The sequence below is a fragment of the Mustela erminea genome, chromosome 7, assembly GCF_009829155.1.
Source record: "Mustela erminea isolate mMusErm1 chromosome 7, mMusErm1.Pri, whole genome shotgun sequence".
NCBI lineage: Eukaryota > Metazoa > Chordata > Mammalia > Carnivora > Mustelidae > Mustela > Mustela erminea.
The window spans coordinates 56,420,955-56,443,584 of NC_045620.1; the positions used below are offsets into that span (position 1 = coordinate 56,420,955).

A 22,630-nucleotide genomic window follows, 5' to 3' on the forward strand; every position below is an offset into this window, starting at 1 on the left:
CCAGGGAAATGAGAATCAAAACTATAATGGGATATCACCTCACGCTCATTAGGATGGCTATTATCAAAAACCAAACCCCAAACCAAATACGACAGGAAAAAAACAAGTGGTGATGAGAATATGGAAAAATCCCTTGGACCCTTGAGTACTATTGGTAAAGGGTGTGCTTGCAATGGGAATCAGGATGAAGGTGCGTCAAGTAGTTAAAAACAGAATTACCATGTGACCCAGCAATCCTCTATCTGGATGCATATCCAAAAGACTTGAAAGTAAGATCTCAAAGAGCTATTTGCACGCCTGTGTTCACTGCACCATTATTCACAATAATCAAGAGATAAAAAACAACCAAAATGCCCTTCGATGGATTAATGGAGAAACAAAATATGGTAATATACATCCAATGGAATATTATTTAGCCTTGAAAGATGAGGAAATCCTTTCATAAGCTACAACATGGATGAACCTTGAGGATATCATTCTAACTGAAGTAAGCCATTCAAAGTAAGACGAATACTGTATGATCCCACTTACATGAAGTATCTAAAACAAACTTGAAGAAACAAAACAGAATGGTAGTTGCCAGAGGTAGAGAGGAAAGGGAAATAGAAAGTTATTTGACGGGTATGGAATTTCAGTTTTACAAGATGAAAGAGTTCTAGAAACCTACTGCACAAAATGTGAATGTACTTATCATGGTTGAAATGCCAAAAAAAAAAAAATGTGTAGGAGGACAAAGTCCAAGTTATGTGGTATTAGCATAATTAAAACTGGAAATATTTTACAATGAAAAAAATATTACTATTTGTTGGTCACTATGTAGCGCGTGACCAATTAGGCTCCTTACCTACATTACTTCACATTAAACACAGCAATGCACCCTGCTGAGGTTAGGACTATTAACTCGATTTGCAGAGGAAGTAGCTAAAGCTGAGAGGGTGAGCAGAGTGTCCAATGTCACATGCTTAGACTGAGTAATGGGCTCTACATGATCCTACTAATAAATGGCTGGGCTGGGTGAGACCTCACCTCAAGCCCATTCCTGTAACTAACAACATATTGCGTGGCAGTCAGAGGAGCGGGGCTCAGGCACAGCTGTGATGCATGCTAGGTACCAGGGAAGGAGGCAGGCTTCTTTGTTTGCCAGGGAGGGATGAGTAACGGCTCTTGGGCACTCTGAGGAGGGCACATTAAAAAATTTTGACTTATAGTATCATATTAGTTTTAGATGTACACATAGCGCTTTAACACCTGCGGGGAGTATACATTTCAAAGTCAATACAGAGGGTCTGGGGAAGGCTCGTGGAAACACCCCATTCCCCTGGTCACTCAGCCTCCTTCTCTCCTACAATCTCTTTCCTCTTCCAATCCCATCACTTCCTGTGACCTCGCTTCCTGTTTCCTGCTACCATTCAGGGGAAGTAAGGGGAACAGAACCTCCCCAGGCCACTTGTCAAACCCATGCTGCTGATTCTCTGTGTACAGACTATCCTCCCATGTCCAGGGCTGACCTGTTCTCGGTTTTGAGGTCAACCCTTCCCTATAAGAGTACTATGCCCATTGATACTCCTTTTTGTCTCTTGCAATGCCCAGTTTCCTTCACTATTGAATCATTCCCACTTAAGCAAAACTGCTTTTTTTAGGACACCCAGTGATCTCTGCAGAAAGGTGTTCCTAGCGTATTCCATGGCCAAATGAATCATTTTAGCAATCCTCCTCTGTACCACACAATTATATTCAGTGATAATGACTGTTTTCTTGATTCATTCTCTAGTTTTAAAGCAATTAACAATTTAGGAAAAAAATTTCTATTATAAAGCTAATCAAATTCAATATATTTGGTGACTGAAATCTGCACTTATCAAACCAAAATGATACACCTTGCAGTTTGTATGCTATTATACTGTTCCAAATGTTCAACACAAAAACTTCAGTTGGGCTCACAAAAATGACAGAATTGAAGTAATGTAAGGTCTGTTTAGGTAAGTATACATTTCTAAGTCAATGAAGATTTGTTTTGACAATCTCCCTGCCACTGTCTGAGCTCAGGGAGAACCCGGAGCCACTGCAGAAGAACTCCTTTTTAAAAGCAACAAAAAGCTCCCAAAAGCAGGTGCTTGATTTTGCTCACTTTCATCATGAAAAATGACCAGGAATGTGCCTGCTTGCTTGGCTGAAGGTGTCCTACGAAGCTTTGGCCTGCAATGGCAAATGTGTGGCACAGACTCTTTCCACTGTGCCCTTCTGAGATCTGGGTAGATGTCACTATTCAGTTGTGGCCCCAGGTGTGGTCTCTGAGATGTCCACCACTCACCAGCAACTACTGTTGATTACAAGAGTTAGCATGTGAAGTGACATTTATTTGCCATTCTTCATTTAAAAATATTCAGTGTACATATGTTGATCTCATGTTGAATTCTGAAGCTTAGTTTGTAATTTATCTGACGGATCAAGAGAGTTAGATGTGTTGATGTAACAGGAGATGGCAGCTCTGTGGGCCCTAGTCCCCCCCCACGGTGATGGCTCACAGCACTGGGTTCCCTAGAGACCCTGAGGGCAGCTCGAGACCCCTCATTCATCTCAACTCTGCAGAAGAGTACTCTCCCTGGAGTGCAAAATTCTCTACTTCTTTTAATTAATTGACTAGTTAATTAATTACTTTTTAAATTAAGAAACATCCAGCTTCAAATGTCAACAAAATCTCCACTTCCAATTGTCATCTCTGCTTGGCTCTTTCAGAGACTTCTCTTACTCAACACGCCTAAACCAAAGCCATGTTCTTCCCTTCTAAACAAGGGCCTTTGCCTCCGGGTCTTGGCACATGACCCCACCATCCACCCAATGCATGAGCCAGAGGACCTTGGGGCTGGACTACTATATTCCCTTCTAATTCATCAGCAGTACCTGTTCATTTTATCTCCCAGTCTCATTTTGCTGCCCATTTCTCTCTAGACACCAATCATGGGGTGAATCATAATCTGAATTAGCATATTAAAGACCTGAGGAGTTCTGTACAGAAGAAACCTTCTAACTTGGTTAACTGAGGCTTTCCAAATCATATTTGACCCTGGAGAACTTGATATCTGCACCCCATCTCCCAAGACTGTTCTTTGGGAGACATCCCCTGACTTCTCTCTGGGGAGGTCCTGTCGCATTTCCACTCTGTCTTGATCAGGAGCGAGGCCACCTACCGAAGCTATGTTGCTGGGCCTCAACATGCTTCGTGGCTCCCTTTTCCTTCCCTTCCCTCATAGAAGGAATGAGGCCATTGAATCCATTCAGCATGGAGCATACTCTTACCACTGACCATGATGAATGTGAGCAACTTCAAGTGTTTGGAAGCTTCTTACTGTTTTTAACCAACAACATTTCAACAGTGGCACCAGGAAGTTCTCTTTAAGCTTCCAGAGAGCAGGCCTGAGCACTCTTCTAGACAGTATGAACAGCACCAACATGTGGCCAAAAAGAGACCACGTGCTTTTACAGATGCTTCTGCCTATGTTTCCTTTCCCTTCCTGCCTACATTGCTTCTTCTTATAGGGACACATTTAATAAGGCCCACACCAACCCCCAGACCAGGGAGGTGGCCCGGCAATCAACCACATTCTCCCTTATGCGGTGTGAAATTTTGGATGCTCTGATCTCCAAAAATCACTCACTTGTTCAGTGATTTTTTTAAAAAAGATTTTATTTATTTATTTGACAGAGATCACAAGTAGGCAGAGAGGCAAGCAGAGGGCGGGGGCGGGGGGGAGCAGGCTCCCCGCGGAGCAGAAAGCCCAATGCAGGGCTCGATCCCAGGACCCTGAGATCATGACCCGGGCCGAAGGCAGAGGCTTTAACCCACTGAGCCACCCAGGCGCCCCTTGTTCGGTGATTTTTAACTAGCATGTTCATTTAGATTTCTATTCACGCACAAGTTTATTTATTCAACTTCTTGTGCTAGACACTGTTTTAGATGCTGGGGATTCGGTGGTGAATAACACCATCAAAATCCCTGTATTCAAGGGGCAGGGAGATAGACTATAAACAGTTAAATAACAAAAACTATGAACACCAAGTCTGATGGTGGTAAGTGCGATGAAGAAAAATAAAGTGGGGCTGCAGGCTGATGTACAGCCTTTTGAATCGGGTCATTGTCTAGGGAGGCTGTATAGACTGGTTGCTTGGGGTTGAACATGGTGAGTGTCTCATGAGGGAACCGGAGGCCCCTATAGGTTGATGGGCCACACGCAGGTACTGTGGAAATGCACCACTGTCTAGGATTGGCCTTTTAACAGGTAGTGGGCATTGGTAGTGTGCTCTTCTATCTCTTTTGTAAATAGGCATATGCACAAATGTGGGTCAGGACTCTTTCGTGTGTGCAGAAAAAGAATCACGTGCTTTAAAAAAATTCCTGTGTTAGCAGATAAGCTTAAATCATTGCCTATGCCTAAAAATGTGCATGTTTTCTGAAATACGCATTTCAAGAAATGTTTACTTCATCTTTGAGTTTAAATATAGAAAGTGATTCTTGGAGACTGGCTTTTTTCTAACTTTGGCTACAAGATGGCTTTGAGAGGGACACAGGAATGGAGAAGTGAATGACTCCTTTGCACACCCACTTCCAAGTAGGATCTGAGACTGCTGCCTGGATGTCCTCTGTACCAGCAGGGCCGGGAGCCAGGCTCCCTCCTGTTACCTGAGCTGTCTTCACAACCAAGTACTGCTTCCCTATACAGGCACTCACCACATCATAGATAAAATGTTGAGCTCCAGGAAAACATGGTTGGGCCAGTATATGGAGACCTTAGTAGCTTCTGTGTGTGGAGATAGTGGGATGGTCAGACAAGAGGGATGGTTTGGTAAAATTGTTTAAGTGCTAATGGATTTGAATCCGAACTATTCTCTATAGGTTCTACCTTCATAGGGTACATTTCTCTGACCATCCCAGCCTGAACATCAGCTTCCTTCTCTAGAATCCCAGATGCTCTCTGTCTGGCTCCACTGATTTCACTCCCATAATGCCCTGCATACACACTTCCCCCACTCAGTGGTGGTTGACCAAGTGGGTGGAGAACAGAACCTCTCCAGCTTCCCTTGGAACCATCTGGGGTCCGGTTACAAGGCAGAATCGAACTTACTAGATCTGGGGTGGGGCCCGAGACTGTGCACCTGGGAGTTACCAAGCTCCCAGGTGAAGCCTGTGTGGCTGGTCTGAGGGGGCAGAGTTTCAGGGCTGCTTGCAGACAGACAAACCTAGGTTCAAATTCTGCTCTTCCCTTATGTGGGCTTAAGCTCTTTATAACTCAGGTTTTTTTGTTTTGTTTTGTTTTGTTTTACTTAAAATGGGCATAGGCACCTGGTAAGTTTGTGGATAATGGCTATTACCCATGTTGTTGCGTATTCTTTTATGAGATGTCCGACGGGTGTGGCCACAAGAGAAGACAAAGGTGCAGGAAAATGTTTACTTCACTCACATGTCCTAGAGACAGAAGGCATGCCAATCAAGGTCACACAAGAAAGGCACCAGGGGGTCAGGAGGCAGAAGACAGGAGTGAAGGTTTGGGACACAGTCTTATTGGGGTTTCCATGGGAAGGACAAACAGGGCAGGGCGAATATCCTAGAATAGCTAGTTTGAATAATTGTGGCCAACTTTGGGCTCTGGGGGTGGTCTCTAGTTGCCTAACACCTGGCCCTGGGATGACTAAGGTGGAGACTTGTAACCTGCTAGGCTAGGTGGGGCCAGACAAAGGAGGTCTGGCTCCAGATTGTTTAGCTTGCTCAGCGAGGGCTCCCCCCTGCCTGGCCTTTTGCCATCTCTAAGCATTGGCTAACACTAGGAGAGGCAAGATCAGGAAGATCTTTGAAGATCCCAAAACATCATAATATAAATAAAAGGTAAATTATATACAATACAAACATAAATGGGACTTCTAGATCATGATTCCTCACAGCTTTCATTGCTTCCTTTCATCATGCTCATGCTACAGGCCAATCCGCCATCTTCCGGCCCTCCACACAGGGCTCATTGGGGTGTCTGGCTATCATGACGGCCATCCAGGTTGAGCACGCTGCCTGGCATGTAGCGCTCCCTAAATGGAGGCTGCATTGCTCTGATTATTTCCCAAATCCATATGACTAGCAGAAAAGAACCACTGTTACTTACCAGGCAAACTAATGAGGAGCTTTGTGTGTTGACTTTGAGGATGAAGCAGGATGCCCGCCACAAGCTGTGTTTATTCTGAGCAGCATGAGCTGAACATCAGCATTCTGCCTCCTCACTTGAATCTTAACCCTGAGCAAATCCGTCAAGACCCTTCACTGAGAGGAACAAATGATAATGATCTTGATATGAAGCAGTTTAAACTTGCATTGCTGTTGCTTATAAACCAACTCCCAACCCAAACTGAGGAGAAATCCCCACCTGTCAAGATATTTTTCTCAAAGTGCTCAAAAATAGAACCGTCATCTGACAAATTCTGGAACTAATTGCCTTACACATAGCAGGCTGCTGGATGTGACCGGCCTCTCCCCTCTGCTCAGTGGTTCCCAAGGAAACGAGGTTAATACATTCACAACTGACATTTGCCTTGTGAATCCCAGTTCACTGCAGTAGGCATACAGCGTGCAGGAAGAGTGCTGAGAACATCATTTCATGCATGTCCCCACTCTGCCTGAAGTGCAACGCGTCACAACCAAAGATTAAACAAATGCTCAGTCAACCATCAAGAATTAATCAGCATCTACACTTGCCCCATACTTTAAATGCCTGCCTGGGTGTTCTGCTAATAAAATAGGGAAACATTCAAAATCCCAAAGGGTAGTTAACCCTTTAGTTATGAGGAGTTAAATGTTCTTTTGGTGCATTTTGTAAGTTCTTCTTTTTCTTCTATGGATCTGTGTTACTTTTTAAAACAAACAAATAAACTATAAAATACCAGTTCCCAGGAAACTGTAAATATTAGTAAGATGAGCACTCTTGTACGTTACCTAGATCTTGTTTCACATTTATAATCAGGAACAACTGTAGTAATGACAACAAAATCCCTAAATTCATCCACATCTCTTCCAAAATCTGTCCTTCCTGACTTCTGGTTTCTGACATGGACAACACGGTGGTTCAGGCCATCAACATGAAAACCTCAGAACTCTGGTTGAAGGTTACCTACTCTTTAACCTACAAGGCCCCTTGATGGCACCACTAAGTTCCTTGAAAAAATCCCGTTTGTTCATTCCATTGCTACTTTGTTTCAATAGCCTTAATCACCACCCTCTTCCTCATTCTTGTCATTTCTAGGTCAACAGTTTTAAGACCTTGAAGATAACATTCCATCATCTCCTTGCTTCATTACAATCTGAGAAGTCAACCGAAAGTCTGATTCCTTTATGTATAATCTATTTTTTTAAATTTCTTTCCCTGGATGATTTTAAGATCTTTTTAATTTACTTTTTTAAGGTAAGCTCTCTGCCCAATATGGGGCTTAAGCTCATGGCCCCGAGATCAAGAGTCACAAATCCCACCAACTGAGTCAGCCAGGTGCCCCAGTGATTTTAAGATCTTTTATCTATGGCATTTCTCTGTTATGATAGTTACAGATGTCTCTCTCTCTTTTTTTTTTAAGGTTTATTTATTTTCGAGAGAGAGAGTGAGCCCACATGTGAGGTGGGGGGGGGGGCGGGGAAGAGGGAGAAGGAGAAAGAATCTCAAGTAGACTTCCCACTGAGCATGGAGCCCTGAGATCATGACCTGAATCAAAATTGAGTCAGACACTCAGCTAACTGAGCTACCCAGGTGTCCTCAAATGTCTTTTTAAATATGCTGCTTGACATTAGTTGGGCTTCCTGATACTGATAAGGAAGCTAATTTTCTCATTATTTGTAAAAATTCTCAAGCATTATGTCATCCAATGTTCCTTCTCTGTCATCCTTTTTTTCTTCCTTTTGCAAACTTAGTTAGACATTTGAGAGGAGTTTTCTCTCTCCTTCTGAAAAGATTTTATTTATTTATTTGAGAGAGAGAGCACGCTTGAGGAGGGGAAGGGGCAGAGGAACAAGCAGACTCCCGCTGATCATAAAGCCTGACATGGGGCTTGATATCACAGCCATGAGATCATGACTTGAGCCAAAATCAAGAGTTGGATGCTTAACCAACTGAGCCACCCAGGCACGCCTTCAAAGCAAGATCCTAAAGCAGAAGCCACACTGAAGTGACCAACAGCCACCAATGAGACAACGTTTCAATATCTCAATTCCTCTGCTTTTTCACCATTCGTTCTAAGAAAAAGTTGTAGTACCAGGTTAACTTTACTAAAACAAACTTTATAAGTGGGCTGAAAACAGAATTAACCAACTTTGATTTAGTAAGTAGAATTCTACACCTGAAAATGGAAATATTAAGCCTGCTCTTGTACATACATATGACATATATTTGATATATATAGGATATACATATTCTATATATATTACTTTCCTCAAGTAATAACACCATGAATGGCAAGAGCCCTAAAATATAAATTCTCTGCAATTTAGCAAATGCAGGGACAATGCAAAGTCTAATATTAAACTTGAGACAGACTAAATACTGCATAATTAGCACACTTGAACCAAAGGCAGAAGAAAAACATGTAATTAAATCTGAATACTTTAGGAAGAAATAAAGATGGTCCAATAATAGCTAAATCAACCAGAATGAGAGCGATTATAAAAAGCAACCTCCGATTGATTTCCCCAATAAGATTTGAGACCAAATAGACCAAAGGAAGAAAGAGGGGGAAATACACTTACTGATACAAAAAAAATGGAGATGATGTCATTTTAAAGAGCAAATGGTTGCTTTTCCAGCAGCACCCTTGAAGGCCGAGTTCCCTTATGGCTGGTAAGAGCAAATAAACAAAAATTCATGAAGTTCGGTTTACGTGTGCTCATTAAATAATTACTGTGAGCAAAACCCAAGGTTAAGAGCTCTGGGGACAAAGGCTTAGTAAGGGGCTTGGTCCCTGCGCCGGTGCACTTAAGAAACATGGTGGCAACCCCTTCAGTGAGAGAAAGTAAAGTGGGAACTAGAGCCGAATGTCCGAGTTCCTCTTTGTCACACAAGATCGGAGCTGTCTATGCTGTTGCTGAGACCAGGGCTCACCGCAAGGACTGCTCAAAGGGCAATGAAAGGTGCTTCCAGTGGGAAACCTAGCCCAGCCCCCTTTTCAGTCTGCAGTTTCCCCCAAGCCCTTCCTTCCAGTTCAGTCACTGTTAGACTAAAGTACAGAACCCCCTCAGCCTAAGACACTTTAATTATGATCTTCTTCTTCTTCTTCTTCTTCTTTTTTTTTTTTAGTAAGGGAATGGCAGAGGCAAAGGGAAAGAGAACCTTAAGCAGGCTCCAAGCCCAGCACGGAGTCCAAAACAGGGCTCGATCCCAGGATCACAGATCATGACCTGAGCCAAAATCAAGAGTTGGATGCTTCACCAACTGAGCCACCCAGGCGCCCTAATTATAATCTTATTTAAATGGGCATAAATAGAGACAACAGAGTGAATGACTTTTGTGGCTCTTACACAGCTAGAAAACCCAAGCAAACTACAAATGCAATACAGACCAAATAATAAAATTTTAAAAAATCAAAGGAAGAGCAATAAGCCTTCTGCTCATGCCGGTGCCAGGGACAAAGGAGTCACACGATGTGAATGTGTGGAATGAATGCTGGAGAGTGATTTTATCATTCTAGTGAGGCTTTTGAACTGATGTTATAAAGACATGGGGAAAGGGGGCAGCTGATGCTGTGCTGGAGCATCTCTGAACTCTTGTAGAGACAGCAGAACCTCTCCTTGGTAAGGAAGGGGAAGGTGCTCAACTGGAGTGGGGAGCAGTCTACCCTTGGCCGAGGGGCACCCCAGAGTCAGGGACGTCTGCCAGTCTAGTCCTGTGGACCCCCTGCCCCGTGGAGAGTGTGGCACAGAGTAGAAGCTGAACGCGTGTCTTAGCCCCTATGAGCTGCTATAAAAAATTACCATGGACTGATAACTTAGGAACAAAGATTTCTTCCTCATGGTTCTGGAAGCTAGAAGTCTGAGATCAGGACTCAGCATGGCTGGGCACTGAGAGTCCTCTTCTGGGTTCCAGACTTTTCCTTCATCCTCATATAGTAGAAAGACAGGGAGAAAGATATTGGGGTCTCTCTTTAGAAGATGACTAATCCCATCTGAGGGGATCCTCCTTCATGACCGAATCACCTCCCCAAGGCCTCATCTTCTGATACCATCACACGGGGGATTACAGTGTTCAATAGCTGTCCACACAGGGGGAGAAAAGAGGGGTATCCCTAACCCTGAAGAAGGGAATATCTTGAAGGCTGAGGTCATTTCAACCATCCACTGGTTTAGAAATTCTGCTTCTAACTCTTCTGGCCTTCTTGGCTTTCTTGTAACAGAGAAAACGGAAAAGCTAAACTCGCAGCAGTTACCTGATTGCTGGGAAAAGAATGGTTGGGAGAAAGGAGAGTATTGGCTGTAGCTTCAGCAAGCTGTCCCAAAACCCGTTCTCAGCATCAATGAGCCCCACCCTTAGAGCCAGGCCCTACAAGGTTCAGGCAAGTGTTCTTGGAGGTGATGTACCTTCTGGAGCTGGAGGATGAGAAGAGAATGGGCAGAAGGTTTCTGTGACAGGGGCAGAGCCCTGTAGACCCTCAGTAGAGACCTCTCTAGCAACCTTCCCCCCTCACCTATGCACATGTAATTCACAAAGCGTTATCAGGCCTTTTTATCTCTAGTAAATGTGCACTACCTCCACTTCCTTCAAAATCTTCTAAGGTTCCTTGTACTCAGAATAAACCTCCAGAGCCCAGCTTCCTGCCATATTCAGCCCACCTTCCCTCACTTCTCAGCAGCCACATGGCTCTATGTTTCTACCCCAGGGCCTTTGCACTGTAGCTCCATGCCTGGAATATTCTCCAGATGAAGCCGTGGTTCATTCATTCACAGCTCTGCTTAAATGTCACTTCCACCAAACCCTTGGCAAAAATCACATCCCTGGTCGCTTTCTCTCTCCTATTCTGCTTTATTTTCCTCAAAGTACCTCTCCTTAAGAATCTATCATACATTTGTTTGTTCTTCAACTTCTTCTCTGCACATGCACTGCAAGGGGTGGGCCTTCCTCTTTGAATTCCCACTGTTGTCCCTTGTGCCCCGAATGGTGCCAGCTGGAAGTGCAGGAATAAGAACTATGTATTGACTGACCAGATAAACATAGCTTCCCAGAGGTCAACGCAGTGAATCTACCCCAAAGCATTTACCAAATGCTTCTGCAGAAGTTGTTGACTTAGCTAAAGGAATGCACACATTCCTTCTTCACTATCGCTATTATAAAAATTAGCATTGAATAATAGCAGCCCTCCCTTTGGAGGACTTAGCCCACGCCAGGCACTAGGAATGCCATTTGCATGACATTTGTTTTTCACGAACACCTTACTAAGGAGGTGTACTGTCTCTGGGAGAGAAGGGGACACTGAAGACTGAGGATCTTAGTGATCTGCCATGGCAAAGCAGGTCTCTCTCAGGTGCCTGGCAGGCAGCCTGTTTCTTCAAGGAGGCTCTCCAGGAACCAGTAAATCTCGGATTGCCAGAAAGACTCCTGGCATTTTGGCTCTTCTCCAGGGTCTGCGCAGAAAAAAATAAGAGCATAATTACTTGCTTCCTCCTCTCTCTGCTAAGAGAGCCCCCAGAGGAGGGATGGCTGGCTTTCCAGCGAACCCACCAGGCTCTGGCAGTCCCTGTGATTCCCAGCCTGAGCGCATCCTAAGATTATCTGGGGAATTTAAACAATACAGATGCTCAGGCCCCGCCCCCTGACATTCTGTTCTGGTCAGCCTGGGGGTAGGTCAGGGCATTCTCATTTTTTTTAATAGAAAGTGCAACAATTATTTCCAATATGCAGGAGGGAACCACCAGAACCCCAGAGGAGGTCGGAGGGAGGGAAGACCGGAGGCAGGGGATGGAACCTTCATTTTTAACTAAAGATGGGATAAGAACTAGGGATTTTTCCTTTTGCCTCAGGCTCCAATATGACCCAGGACTGTTAATGATGCCATCTTTATTTAAACATTTTGCTATTTTGCTCATTGTGCATTTTTTACATTAATTCGGCTTTTTAAAAAAGTTTTGCCTTAAACTATTATTTATGTTGATTCTTTTTATGGGGAGACCACCTTAAATTTTGCCACTTCACCCATGGGAAGGGAGTGGCCATTTACTGAGAGCCTGCAGCCCCTGGGCACTTGGCAAGGGCTGTGTACATTTCCCCTGAACAACTATTCCTTCCTTCATTCATTTGTTCATTTGCAACAACAGGTACTATTGTAAGGACCTATTTTATATTTTTATTTTAGCCAGAGGTTTCCATTGAGGTTAAACAATAACTTTGTTGTTTAACCCTTAAACTGTCCCTGCTCCCCTTCCCCCAGGGGACTTAAAAACAAGTCCTAGAAACCAGCTCCAGGTGTGAAGGCCAAGAAAAACAAGGCTGTACCCACCTGAGTCTGGCCCTGACATAAGTACAGCCCTCTTGGCAAAGCAAAAGCAGACACCTTGCACAGAAAGAGTGGGTTAGCATAAGAATGGCCATCCTGGGGCACCTGGGTGGCTCAGTGGGTTAAGCCTCTGCCTTCAGCTCGGGTCATGATCCCGGGGTCCTGGGATGGAGCCGTGCCTCGGGCTCTCTGTTCAGCCGAGAGCCTGCTTCCCCCTCAACTCCCACCCCCCCCCCGCCTTGCTGTGCCTGCTTCTCTGCCTACTTGTGATCTGTGTCTGTCAAATTAATAAATTAAAAAATCTTAAAAAAAAAAAAAAAAGAATGGCCCTCCTGAAGGCCAGGAAGCCATTGTACTGAGCATCCCTAACCAGCCCACAGGGCGCAGATAGCTTGAGATAAGAGAAAGTAGCTAAAACCTAAGAAACAACTTAATCTTACACCACCAGGGCAGTTAGGCTATGGTGCCACAGGGACCAGATGTTAAAGAAAAACAAATAGTTAACTTGCAGAGATCACAATCCTGCAAGACTGGAGTCTCCCTTGGTTTGCAAATGTCCCTCTGATTTACAACAAAAAGGGCTATCTCTTCAATGGCCCAATTTCCAGAGACAAATGGCTCAGTTCCTCAAGGCCTAAGGTCGCCCTCCCCACCATAAAGCTGAAGGAGGCTGAGGCAGAAGGAAATGTAAATAAAGTTAAATTTCTTCTAAACCTAAATCTCACTTAACCACCAGGATGGCTCCCGGGTGACGCCGGGGTGGCAAAAAGTTAAACTGTCAAAGTGGGGCGCAAGATATGTATGTAGCTATGAAAAAGTGCCTTGAAAATGCTATATAAACCCTTGGCTTTGAGTGCTCGGGATCCTTGTTGAAAGCCGCTGCTCCAGGCAGATACTTGGGCCCCAGCTAGGTGGAAATAAACCTCGCTGTGTGACTTGCATTATCGAGAGTGTTCTCTGTCTAATTGAGGAGAGGTCGACTCCATACCCTAACAGTATTTAGTAGGAACTCCTGTGTCAGGTTCACTCTGGATACTTTCGGACAATTTTGTCTAACCTTCTGAAGAGGGATAGCATCAGGCCATTCTGTAGATGCTCAGAGAGATCTGTTGAGTGACCCACCATCCCCAGAAAAGGACATAACTTAGACCTCTCCCTTGCCCTCTCAAGCTAGAAGTGTTTGTTATCTTAGCATAGCCCCTTCCCTTGACTTTAACATTACCTCTAATCATGATAGCCTTCCATAAAATGTGACATTAGCTCCCTTTTACAGATGAGGAAATTGAGACTCCCCAAATCACTCAAGTAATAAATGCCAGAGCAAGGGCTCTTGGTTTCCTTCTTGTGTGTGGGTCCACACCGCAGGCTGCCTTGCCCGGATCCCTTTGCTGGAACTCTACACTTTTTTAATATATTATTTTAATCCCGCCCGCTTCTGTTAGCCAGTCTCTGTCTCATCAAACATCATGAAGCACATCACCTTCACTTCCTCCTTCTCACCTCTGTTTCTCACACCACTTGCCTTGGTTCTGGAGTCTGTGCTAGGCCTGTGATGGGGAAATTGTATCACCTGGGAAATCAAGGGCCATGGAGGCCTTTGGGAGAATTGGTGGAAATCGGAAGAAGCTTTCTGTCAGCAGCCAGGCCCAGGTTGGAGGGGCCACAGGAGACGCTTTCTGTCAGGGTGGCTTGTGCGCTGAGTCCCTAGAAGTTTCTATGGAGACACCCCTTCTGCCTTCTCTGTCCCGCTCACCTGCGACAAAGCTCGGGACACTGGCTCTCACCAGTTCCACCTTCGAGGTACGATGATGACTGTCAACCTGAGCGAAGCCCGGCTTCCATCCAAACAGGGCCCCTAACAAAATGCTCCTTGTTTGAAGAGGGAGTAAAACAGAGGCAAGGCCCACGTTTTGCCCATGGAATTTGCCGGAAGTGGTTTTGTAAAAGGAGATGATCCTCAGTGAGTTTTATTTTTCTAAGGGGAGGATCCTGTTACTAACGCTGATTCTCCCTCAGGGAAGCTGTGGGTAGGACCAGCTTGGCCCAGCGACCTGAAGCCTCCTCACCAATGTCTTTTCTGCTGGCAGCAGACCTTGGGTTTGGTCCAGACGTACCTGGGCACCTGGGCAGGTGAGCTGGGCCCTGGTTTGGGGGGCATGGTCAGTGCGGTGTAAGGGGAGATGGCCGGAGAGCTTGTGGGAAAGAGACGGGCTCCCATATAAATGTCCAGTGCAGGAAGGGTGGGAACAAAGCTGTTTTGTGCCCTTGAGACTCCAAGGGAATGAAAAACCAGACAAGCACTGAGAAGAAGAGGAATATGATGTCCTCGGAGACACTCATAAGTGGCCATTCTCGCCCTGGATGGTGGATCTTTTGTTCCCTTAATTAATCAAGCGTCCTGATAGCTAAAACCACCTTTAACTCGCTTTTCTCTTCCTTGAAGCCAAGCATACAAGTAATGGATGGGCCAGCACCAGCTGAAAAAGCAAGGCTAGAGCTCTAGTTAGCGATGTATGGACGTTACCGCCTGAAGGGGTCTCGGATTCATCCAGCCCGACACCCTCGTTTAATGCATGAGGGACCTGGAGTCAAGGAGGCCGAATGCCTTGCACCGGTGCCCTGGCTGGGGAGCCGAAGAGCCAGGAGGAAGAACTACACTTTGAAGGGTCAGAGTGCAGACACTGCCCAAATCCAGCCCTGCAGCCCATTCCATTAACTTTGAGCGTCAGCCAACCCCAGCACCCTGCACAGGACGGGAAAGACTTTGGGGATGTGTCTGTCTGAACTCAGCCCTCCTCCAGGCTCCCTTGTGGCCCTTAAACCACCCAGAGCCTTCTAGTCTTAGAAGGGAGCGCTCTAATGAATTAATTTTCCCGAGGGTGGTGGGGGCTGATCGAGTTACCACTTGCATTTTTTATGATGCAGATGCAAAGCTCAGGATGGAAGGAGTAACTCTCCGCAGGAGATTTGTTTAGAATGCCCTCCTACCATGACATCAGGCCCTGCGTATTTGGTCCTCAGCAGCTCAAGGGGCAGCTTCTCAAGCCAGGTCATTTTCTTCCTGAACTTGGAGAACACAGAATCATCTCCTGCTTTCTGAGCATAGCCTTGGCAGCTGTTGCAATACTTTGAGGAAACCAAGAGGTTTCCTGGGGATCCACCTGGGATCCCCTTCCCATTTTGGTTATTCAAAGTGGAAGCAAGGTGGCTCAGTCAGTTAAGCATCTGCCTTGGGCTCAGGTCATGATCCCAGGGTCATGGGATTGAGCCCTGCTCTCTCTCTCTCTCCCAAATAAATAAAATCTCTAAAAAAAAAAAAAAGGCAGAAACAAGCCTTCAATGTGCCGGGCACTGGGCCAACATTCTCATAAACCTTTCTATTTATTCCCATGGCAATAGCTTGGAATATAAAGGGTTAATCTTCTTGTACAATTGAAGGGGAAAAGGCTCAGAGGAGAGAACCAGCTCAGAAGAAGCCAAATGCATTGGCTGAAGTGCCTCACAGGAGAGGGGCTCCACTCCTAGTCTGTCTGGGGCCAAAGCTCACAGGCTCTTTCCCTTCAACTACAACTTCCTATTCCAGAACGTGTGACAGGGGTTGAGTTCTCTCAATTGGGTCCAGGCCACAGCTGCTTACAAAGGACTGTGTGACCCGAGGGCAAAAGGACAAGAGAAGGACAGTTCCAGTATGATTGACGGTCTTCTATTTTTATGAGATACCAAATAATATCTCCACACATGACAAGAAGCGGTTAACAAGCTCAGGAAGGATGAGAGCTAATGTGTGAGGGGAAAAGAAATACCCAATTCTCAACTTAAAATAGAGCATTTCTTGGCTAGTGTGCTCATTTCCTAGAGCTGCCCGAGTACATTCCTGCAGACTGGGTGTCTCAAAACAACAGAAATTTAGTCTTTCACAATTCTGGAGGCTGGAAATCGGAAATTGAGCTGGCAGCAGGATTGGTTCCTTCTGGAGGCCCGAGGGAGAATCTGTTCTCTGCCTCTTTCCCAGCCTCTGGAGCTTGTCAGGAAACCTTCGGGTTGCTTGGCTTGTCCACACCTCACTCGTCTCTGTATCTGCCATCAAGTGGCCTTCTCCCTTTGCGTCTGTGTGTCTCTGTGTCCAAATCTCTCTCCTCTTTGAAGGACACCAGTCACTGAGTCAGCCCCACTCTAATCCAGGATGACTTCACATTAACTTGATTATATCCACGGAGACCTTACTTCCAGGTAAGATCATGCTCAAGGGCATCAGGGTTAAGATTTCAACACATCTTTTGGGAGGACACATTTCAACACATGACTGATGGTGTTGTGATTAAAAATATATTTAGAATCTTTATCTTTTTAAATGAATGCTGGAACATATGTAGATGAAAGGATGTGGTGAGACATAGGAGGTTTGCTTCTGAATATTTGATGTAGGGAGGGGTCTAGACTGGCCAGGAGTTGATCACTGTTGAATGTGGATGATATTGTACGTGGGGTTTGTTATATACATAGTGGTTTCCTATTGCTGTGGCAGATGTCACCATAAGACTTAGAGTCTTGGAATAGCAACCTTCATTTTACTATTGTCTTTCAAGGTGCTAGAGGTTGACTGAGCTCAACCAAGATGGCGGTCACTTTGTGTCTCTCATGCAATTACAGTTGTCAGATGTTGGGTAGACTGAAAACAGGTCAAGGTTCACTCATGCGCATGCCTGGTCCCTGGGCTGCAAAGACTCTAACATCTGGGGTTCCTTGGACTCTTTGTCTGTCTCTCTATATGTAGGATTCTCCGAAGACAGTCAAGTGTAGCAAAATATGCCACTCCAAAATAAGCCACTTCGGCATAAGAATTATTTGAGCTGAAAGCAATGAAAAAAAAATGCATTTTCCCCTCCACCTAGTTGCCTACAAGCAGGACAGAAATTTGTAAAGGTGTTTACCCTCCCCTCTTTAGTTGGAAGGATGGAAATTAATCACAGATATAATTCTTGACTCTTACAGGTCCAAAGCTGGGACAAGAGGAATCGACATAAACTTGGCTAAAACTAGTCCATATTTACCACCACTTTACCCAGAAATTTGCTTTCCCACCCTTCGCTGCCCCTAGAAGTTCCAAATCCTTTTCCTTTGTCTTGCCACTTCTCTATAAAATTATTGGTCTTTACTAGGACGGTCTCTAAGCCCAAGTTCAGCCACCCCCTTGAGTGACTCATCCCTGAGTTGTCCTGTGTGTGTGTGTGTGTGTGTGTGCACTCTACATGTTAGTAAACTTATCTGTTTCTCTATTGTTAATCTGTCTTTTGTCAGCCTAATTTATAGGGCACCAGCCAATGAACCAAGGATGGGTATACGGAATACTAATTTTTTTCCAACCCTACAGCAGTTCTTAGTATTCTTTTGACAGGGGCACCTGGATGGCTCAGTCAGTTGTGCATCTGCTCTCGGCTCAGGTCATGATCCCATGGTCCTGGGATCGTGTCCCGAGTTGGGCTTCCTGCTCAGTGGGGAGTCTGCTTCTCCCTCTCCCTCTGCCCTCCTACCCCCTGTATGCTCTGTCTCACTCAAGTCAATTAAAAAATCTTTTTTTTTTTTTTTTAATAAAAAGGGGTTCCTTTTACAGTAGTCAGGGATCCCAAAGTACACATCTCAAGAGAGAAGCCTGGGCAGATTCTGCACTGCCTTCCCTCATCTAGCTTCAGAGTCATGCAGCATTGTTTCCATCATACTGCTGGGCAGAGACAATCACCAATGTCTATGTGGGTATAAGGGGAGAGAGACATCAATGACTTGCAGACATGTTTTTAAACAACCACAATACTCTTCTATTTTTGTCTGTGTTCGACATGTTTCCATAATAACACACACACACACACACACACACACACACACACACAAATAGAGACTTATAAAATGCTACCTGGGGAGTCCCTTTACTTCCTAAAATTAATTTCGAATTATAGTAATGTAAAACTTTTACATGCATTTTGGAGGCAGGAAAAAAAAATAGACTAGAAAAGATCACTTTTTCACCACCATATATCATCCAGAAAAATAAGCATTAATCTCAAGATCTGGGGAAACCCAAACACTGTTTTCTTTTATCGTACAGTCTGTACCTTTAGGTCTTTTCACATATCATCTTTCAGCATTGGGGTCCGGTAATGTTTGCCAGCATAATTATATTCATATAAACTGCCATAGATGAAAGAACAAAAACTTTGCTCTTTCTCAACCAGGTCGACGGTGGTACCCTGGCGAAGCAGAAAGGGCCATCTCCTGTGGGTCTCCAGCCACTCTGTGGGGTTGCCGCCTCTGCTCTCTTGAGGTTGGGTATGACAAGCAACTTGTGTTGGCCAGCAAACTGTGAGTTGCGCGCTTCTGGGCTGATTTTAAGGGCAATGTGGGTTGATACCCTCCTCTCTGCTCTTGGCCCTTAACATTAGAGCTGCCCTCAGGCTGGGTCCCTCCTTCCCTGAATGAAGGTGATCTAAGGCCCTGGCCAATCTGTGGCAAACATGGAGCACGAGCAGTAGTAACTCCTTGTTGCTCTATGAGGTTGTTGCCACAGCATAAGCTTCTTCCTCCTGACTGAAGCAGCAGGCAGGGACTCAGGGTTTGGGTCAGAACTCTACCCCCAACTGGGGGTTTGGGCAAGTGCGTTGCCCTCACTGAATAAGACGTACATATCAATGCTTGCAACAAGCTCCAGAAAATATTTATGAAGCTTCAATGAAGAACTATGGGGGAGCAGATAGCACATGGCTGGGCACATAGTAGGTACTCAGTAAAAGCTCATTCTCTGATGTGCTGGTTCCCTTCAAGGCCTTGATTTCCTAATCATTAAAATGAGGTCATGAGCTTGGATTGGTTGGTTGCCAAGGGCTGTTCCTGCTCCCATTCTATGATAGAGTTAAAGACTTAGTCAGTCACATTGTGGAGTCTGACATTGGACTTGTCTTGACAATGATGAATTCTTTGGAGGAGGACGCCAAGTGCCCAACCGTGCATTTCTCCTTCTTGGTAGAGAGGCAGGATTGCATCTCTGCTCTGAGAATCATTTATTATATTCATAAAACACTTGGCAGTCCCTTGCAAATAAATAAGTGTTCAGAATCATTGGATGTCCCCATGAGGCTTCATGGATGTGTACCCAGAAGGTGACTGGCAGACCTCGAGGGAATCACATACATTCATTTTTTTTTTTTTTTTCCAGCTTCTGATTAGCCATTCCAGACATTGGCTGTTTATTTTTCACTTGCTTATGTGATTAGATCTGCTTGGCTGACTGCATTTTAAAGCTTCGTTCTCAGTAAAATCGTTCTGCCATTTAATAAGCCTAAGGGTAGAGGATGGTTGGTGTAAATCGTAAAAGCCAAGTTAAAGTTGACCCCCCCTCCCTTCAGCCCCTTTCTAGCAAGTTCTTCTCCATCAAGTGCTCTTCCATGGCAACAAAAATATTTGCAGACTCCTCCCCCAGCAGATCTTACAACCTGACATGATTCCTTTAAACAACAAGTAATTACCGAGCACCTAATTTGCGCTGGGCTCAGCATTAGGTGCTAGGGTTCAGCGTAGGGTCTGCCCTCATGGAGTATGATGGGAAACAGACTTCTAATGGAACAATCAGCTAACTAATGGAAAGTGACAAGGCTGGTACGGTCTGAGAAAATGTTGTCTATGGTGCAGAGACCACAGCTGTGTGGGGACACTGGGTTCAGAGGAGGCCTCCCCTCCCCACATCTGTACATTCTCCAAGTGAGTGCTTACACTTTCTGGCTTCTCCTTTGGGGATCTTACATGTTCCCAGCTTGTTGCAAGGATTCCCAAATCTCTACCCTTCACCCCCACTGGAACTTTTGGCTTACATTTTCCAACTGCCAGTTCCCTAACTTGTTATCCTTTCTGGTAATAAAATCACACATATATCAAACACTTACTATGTGCAGGTTTTACACACATTTATGCAATTCTCCCTATGAGCCCTCTTAGTATTCCTGTTTTATTTTTGAGGACATCGAAGTGCAAAGTTGTTGTAATACCTGGTCAGGGTATTAAAACATGATTTAGAAGTGACAGAATTCAGGGGCTCCTGCGTGGCTCAGTTGGTTGAGTGACTGCCTTTGGCTCAGGTCATGATCCCACAGTGCCGGGATCAAGTCCTGCATTGGGCTCCCAGCTCCATGGGGAGTCTGCTTCTCCCTCTGACCTTCTCTCCTCTCATGCTCTCTCACTTTCTCTCTCAAATAAATAAAATCTTAAAAACAAAACAAAACAGAAACAAACAAACAAACAAACAAACAAAAAACAGAAGTGGCAGAATTCAAATTTGAGCTTGAGCTCTGATACCAAGCCTGGGTCCTTCACTGCCCATCTCTGTGGCTCTTGGTAGCTCATATTAAATTATCTAAAACCAATCTTTTCTTCCTTCTGTGATCTATCCTTTCTGCTTTTCCTGTATGTGACATCTTCAGTCTCTCAGGTACTTGCACTTGACACCTTGTGTCATTTTTTACTCTCCCCCTGTCTCCTCCCCCCTAATTACTTGCTGAGTTCTGTGCCTCCTCCCTTGCAAAGTCTTTTAGATCTCTGCAACAACCCCATGTAACCCACTTTCAGCCTCACTGCTTTCCAAGTGATCCCACAAATGACTTGCAACATTTGCCCTCCTAAATGCTGGGTCTGTTTGGTTCCTCCCTTGATCAAGTGCCTATGGCTCCCTAATGAAAATCACAAATCTTAAGTCCAATTTTCCCCAGAGGCCCCTCTTCTGAGTTGCCCATGGGCACTCAATATGCCTCAAACCAAATCACACCTTCCACTGCAAAAATTCCCCTCTCTCCCCTTCGATTCTCCCTTTTTCTGTCCCTAGAGTGTTAGTTGGACACAAGACAATGTTTGCATTTTTCCAGCAATGAGGTATGGCCACGTGACTAAGGTCTAGCCAAAGAGATGTGAGCAAAAGGGACCTGGGAAACTTGTGGGTCGTGACCACAAGGAAAGAGGTATGCTCTACTTCCATTTCACTGGAGCAAAATGGACTTGGTGGTGAGCCATCATGGATAATGTTAATGACAAAACAAGGTAGAAGGAGACTGTGTCCCAACACCATGGAACTACCATGTAATGCTTACGCTTGCACACCTATGTAGAAAATAAATAAGCTTCCCTTTTAAATCATTGTGTGTGCATCTTGTAGGGGAGGGAAATTTGTTTTTCTTCCATGCTTCTAAGCTCTTGACTGGGACCCCTAAAACAGAAGATTAACAAGAGAAGAGAATTACAGATTTATTTAACTTAAGTTCTACATGACACAGGAGCCTTCATAGGAAATGAAGACCAGAAGACATGGTTAAGTCTGAGTGTTTTTGTACTAGTTTGATGAAGAGTGGAAGGTTGTAGAAAAATATGATTGGACAAAGGGTATGAGTCCAGTGTACTAAATTGGAGGAAACTTAGTAAAGCCTGTTCATTCAGATTTCTGTGTCTGTCTCTTTATCTTCCAAGATGAAGATGCTCTTTTCCTCTGCGTGTAGGGGGAACACTTCTCACATAGGAGTTTTATGACCTGTTTTAGGGAAAGGTGAGAAAGTCCTTCTTGCACATGTCATTTCTTAGCTTCTGTTTGAAATATTCAATATGCCAAGGAGCCGTAATTTGGACTAGTGTCCTGAACCCCATCACTGTGTATGTGTGTGTTTCCTTTTGGTCTTTATTCAAATATCCAAATATGTATCTTAATAATACATTGTCCCTTCCCCTCATCCAAATCCCTCCCTCCGATAGTGACACTCCACATCCCAGGCTCTTACACAGAAATCTGTGTGCCACGAGCTGACTTCTTTTCCTCGCCCTCTACCTCCAATTCCACTTCTAAATAGTTCTCAGACCTGTGCTTCGTTATTAGCTTTACTGCCTCAGTAACTTTGACTTAGTTGAATTTGGGGTTTTAACAATGGGGACCACACTGTTCTAAAAAAGACACTAAAATCAGGGCACCCTGGTGGCTCAGTCAGTTAAGCATTCAACTCTCGGTTTCGGCTTTGGTCATGCTCTCTGGGTTCTGAGATCTAGAGTGCCATCTGGCTCCCTGCTCAGTCGGGCTCGGCACTCAGTCCACTTGGGATTCTTTCCCTTTTCCTCT

General features: G+C 44.8%; 1 protein-coding gene across 3 annotated transcripts in view; it reads right to left on the minus strand.

The window, feature by feature from the left end:
* GPR45 (G protein-coupled receptor 45) overlaps positions 1–22,630 on the minus strand; it is an 83,211-nt gene that overhangs the window by 37,800 nt on the left and 22,781 nt on the right. The window contains exon 1 of one of the 3 annotated variants that reach the window (XM_032351694.1): positions 6,147–6,650. The exons of the other annotated variants lie outside the window; for them this stretch is intronic. The gene's annotated coding sequence lies outside the window, so the exon portion shown is untranslated. Of the gene's footprint in view, positions 1–6,146; positions 6,651–22,630 lie in introns of those variants that run through there. 3 annotated transcript variants of the gene reach the window in all.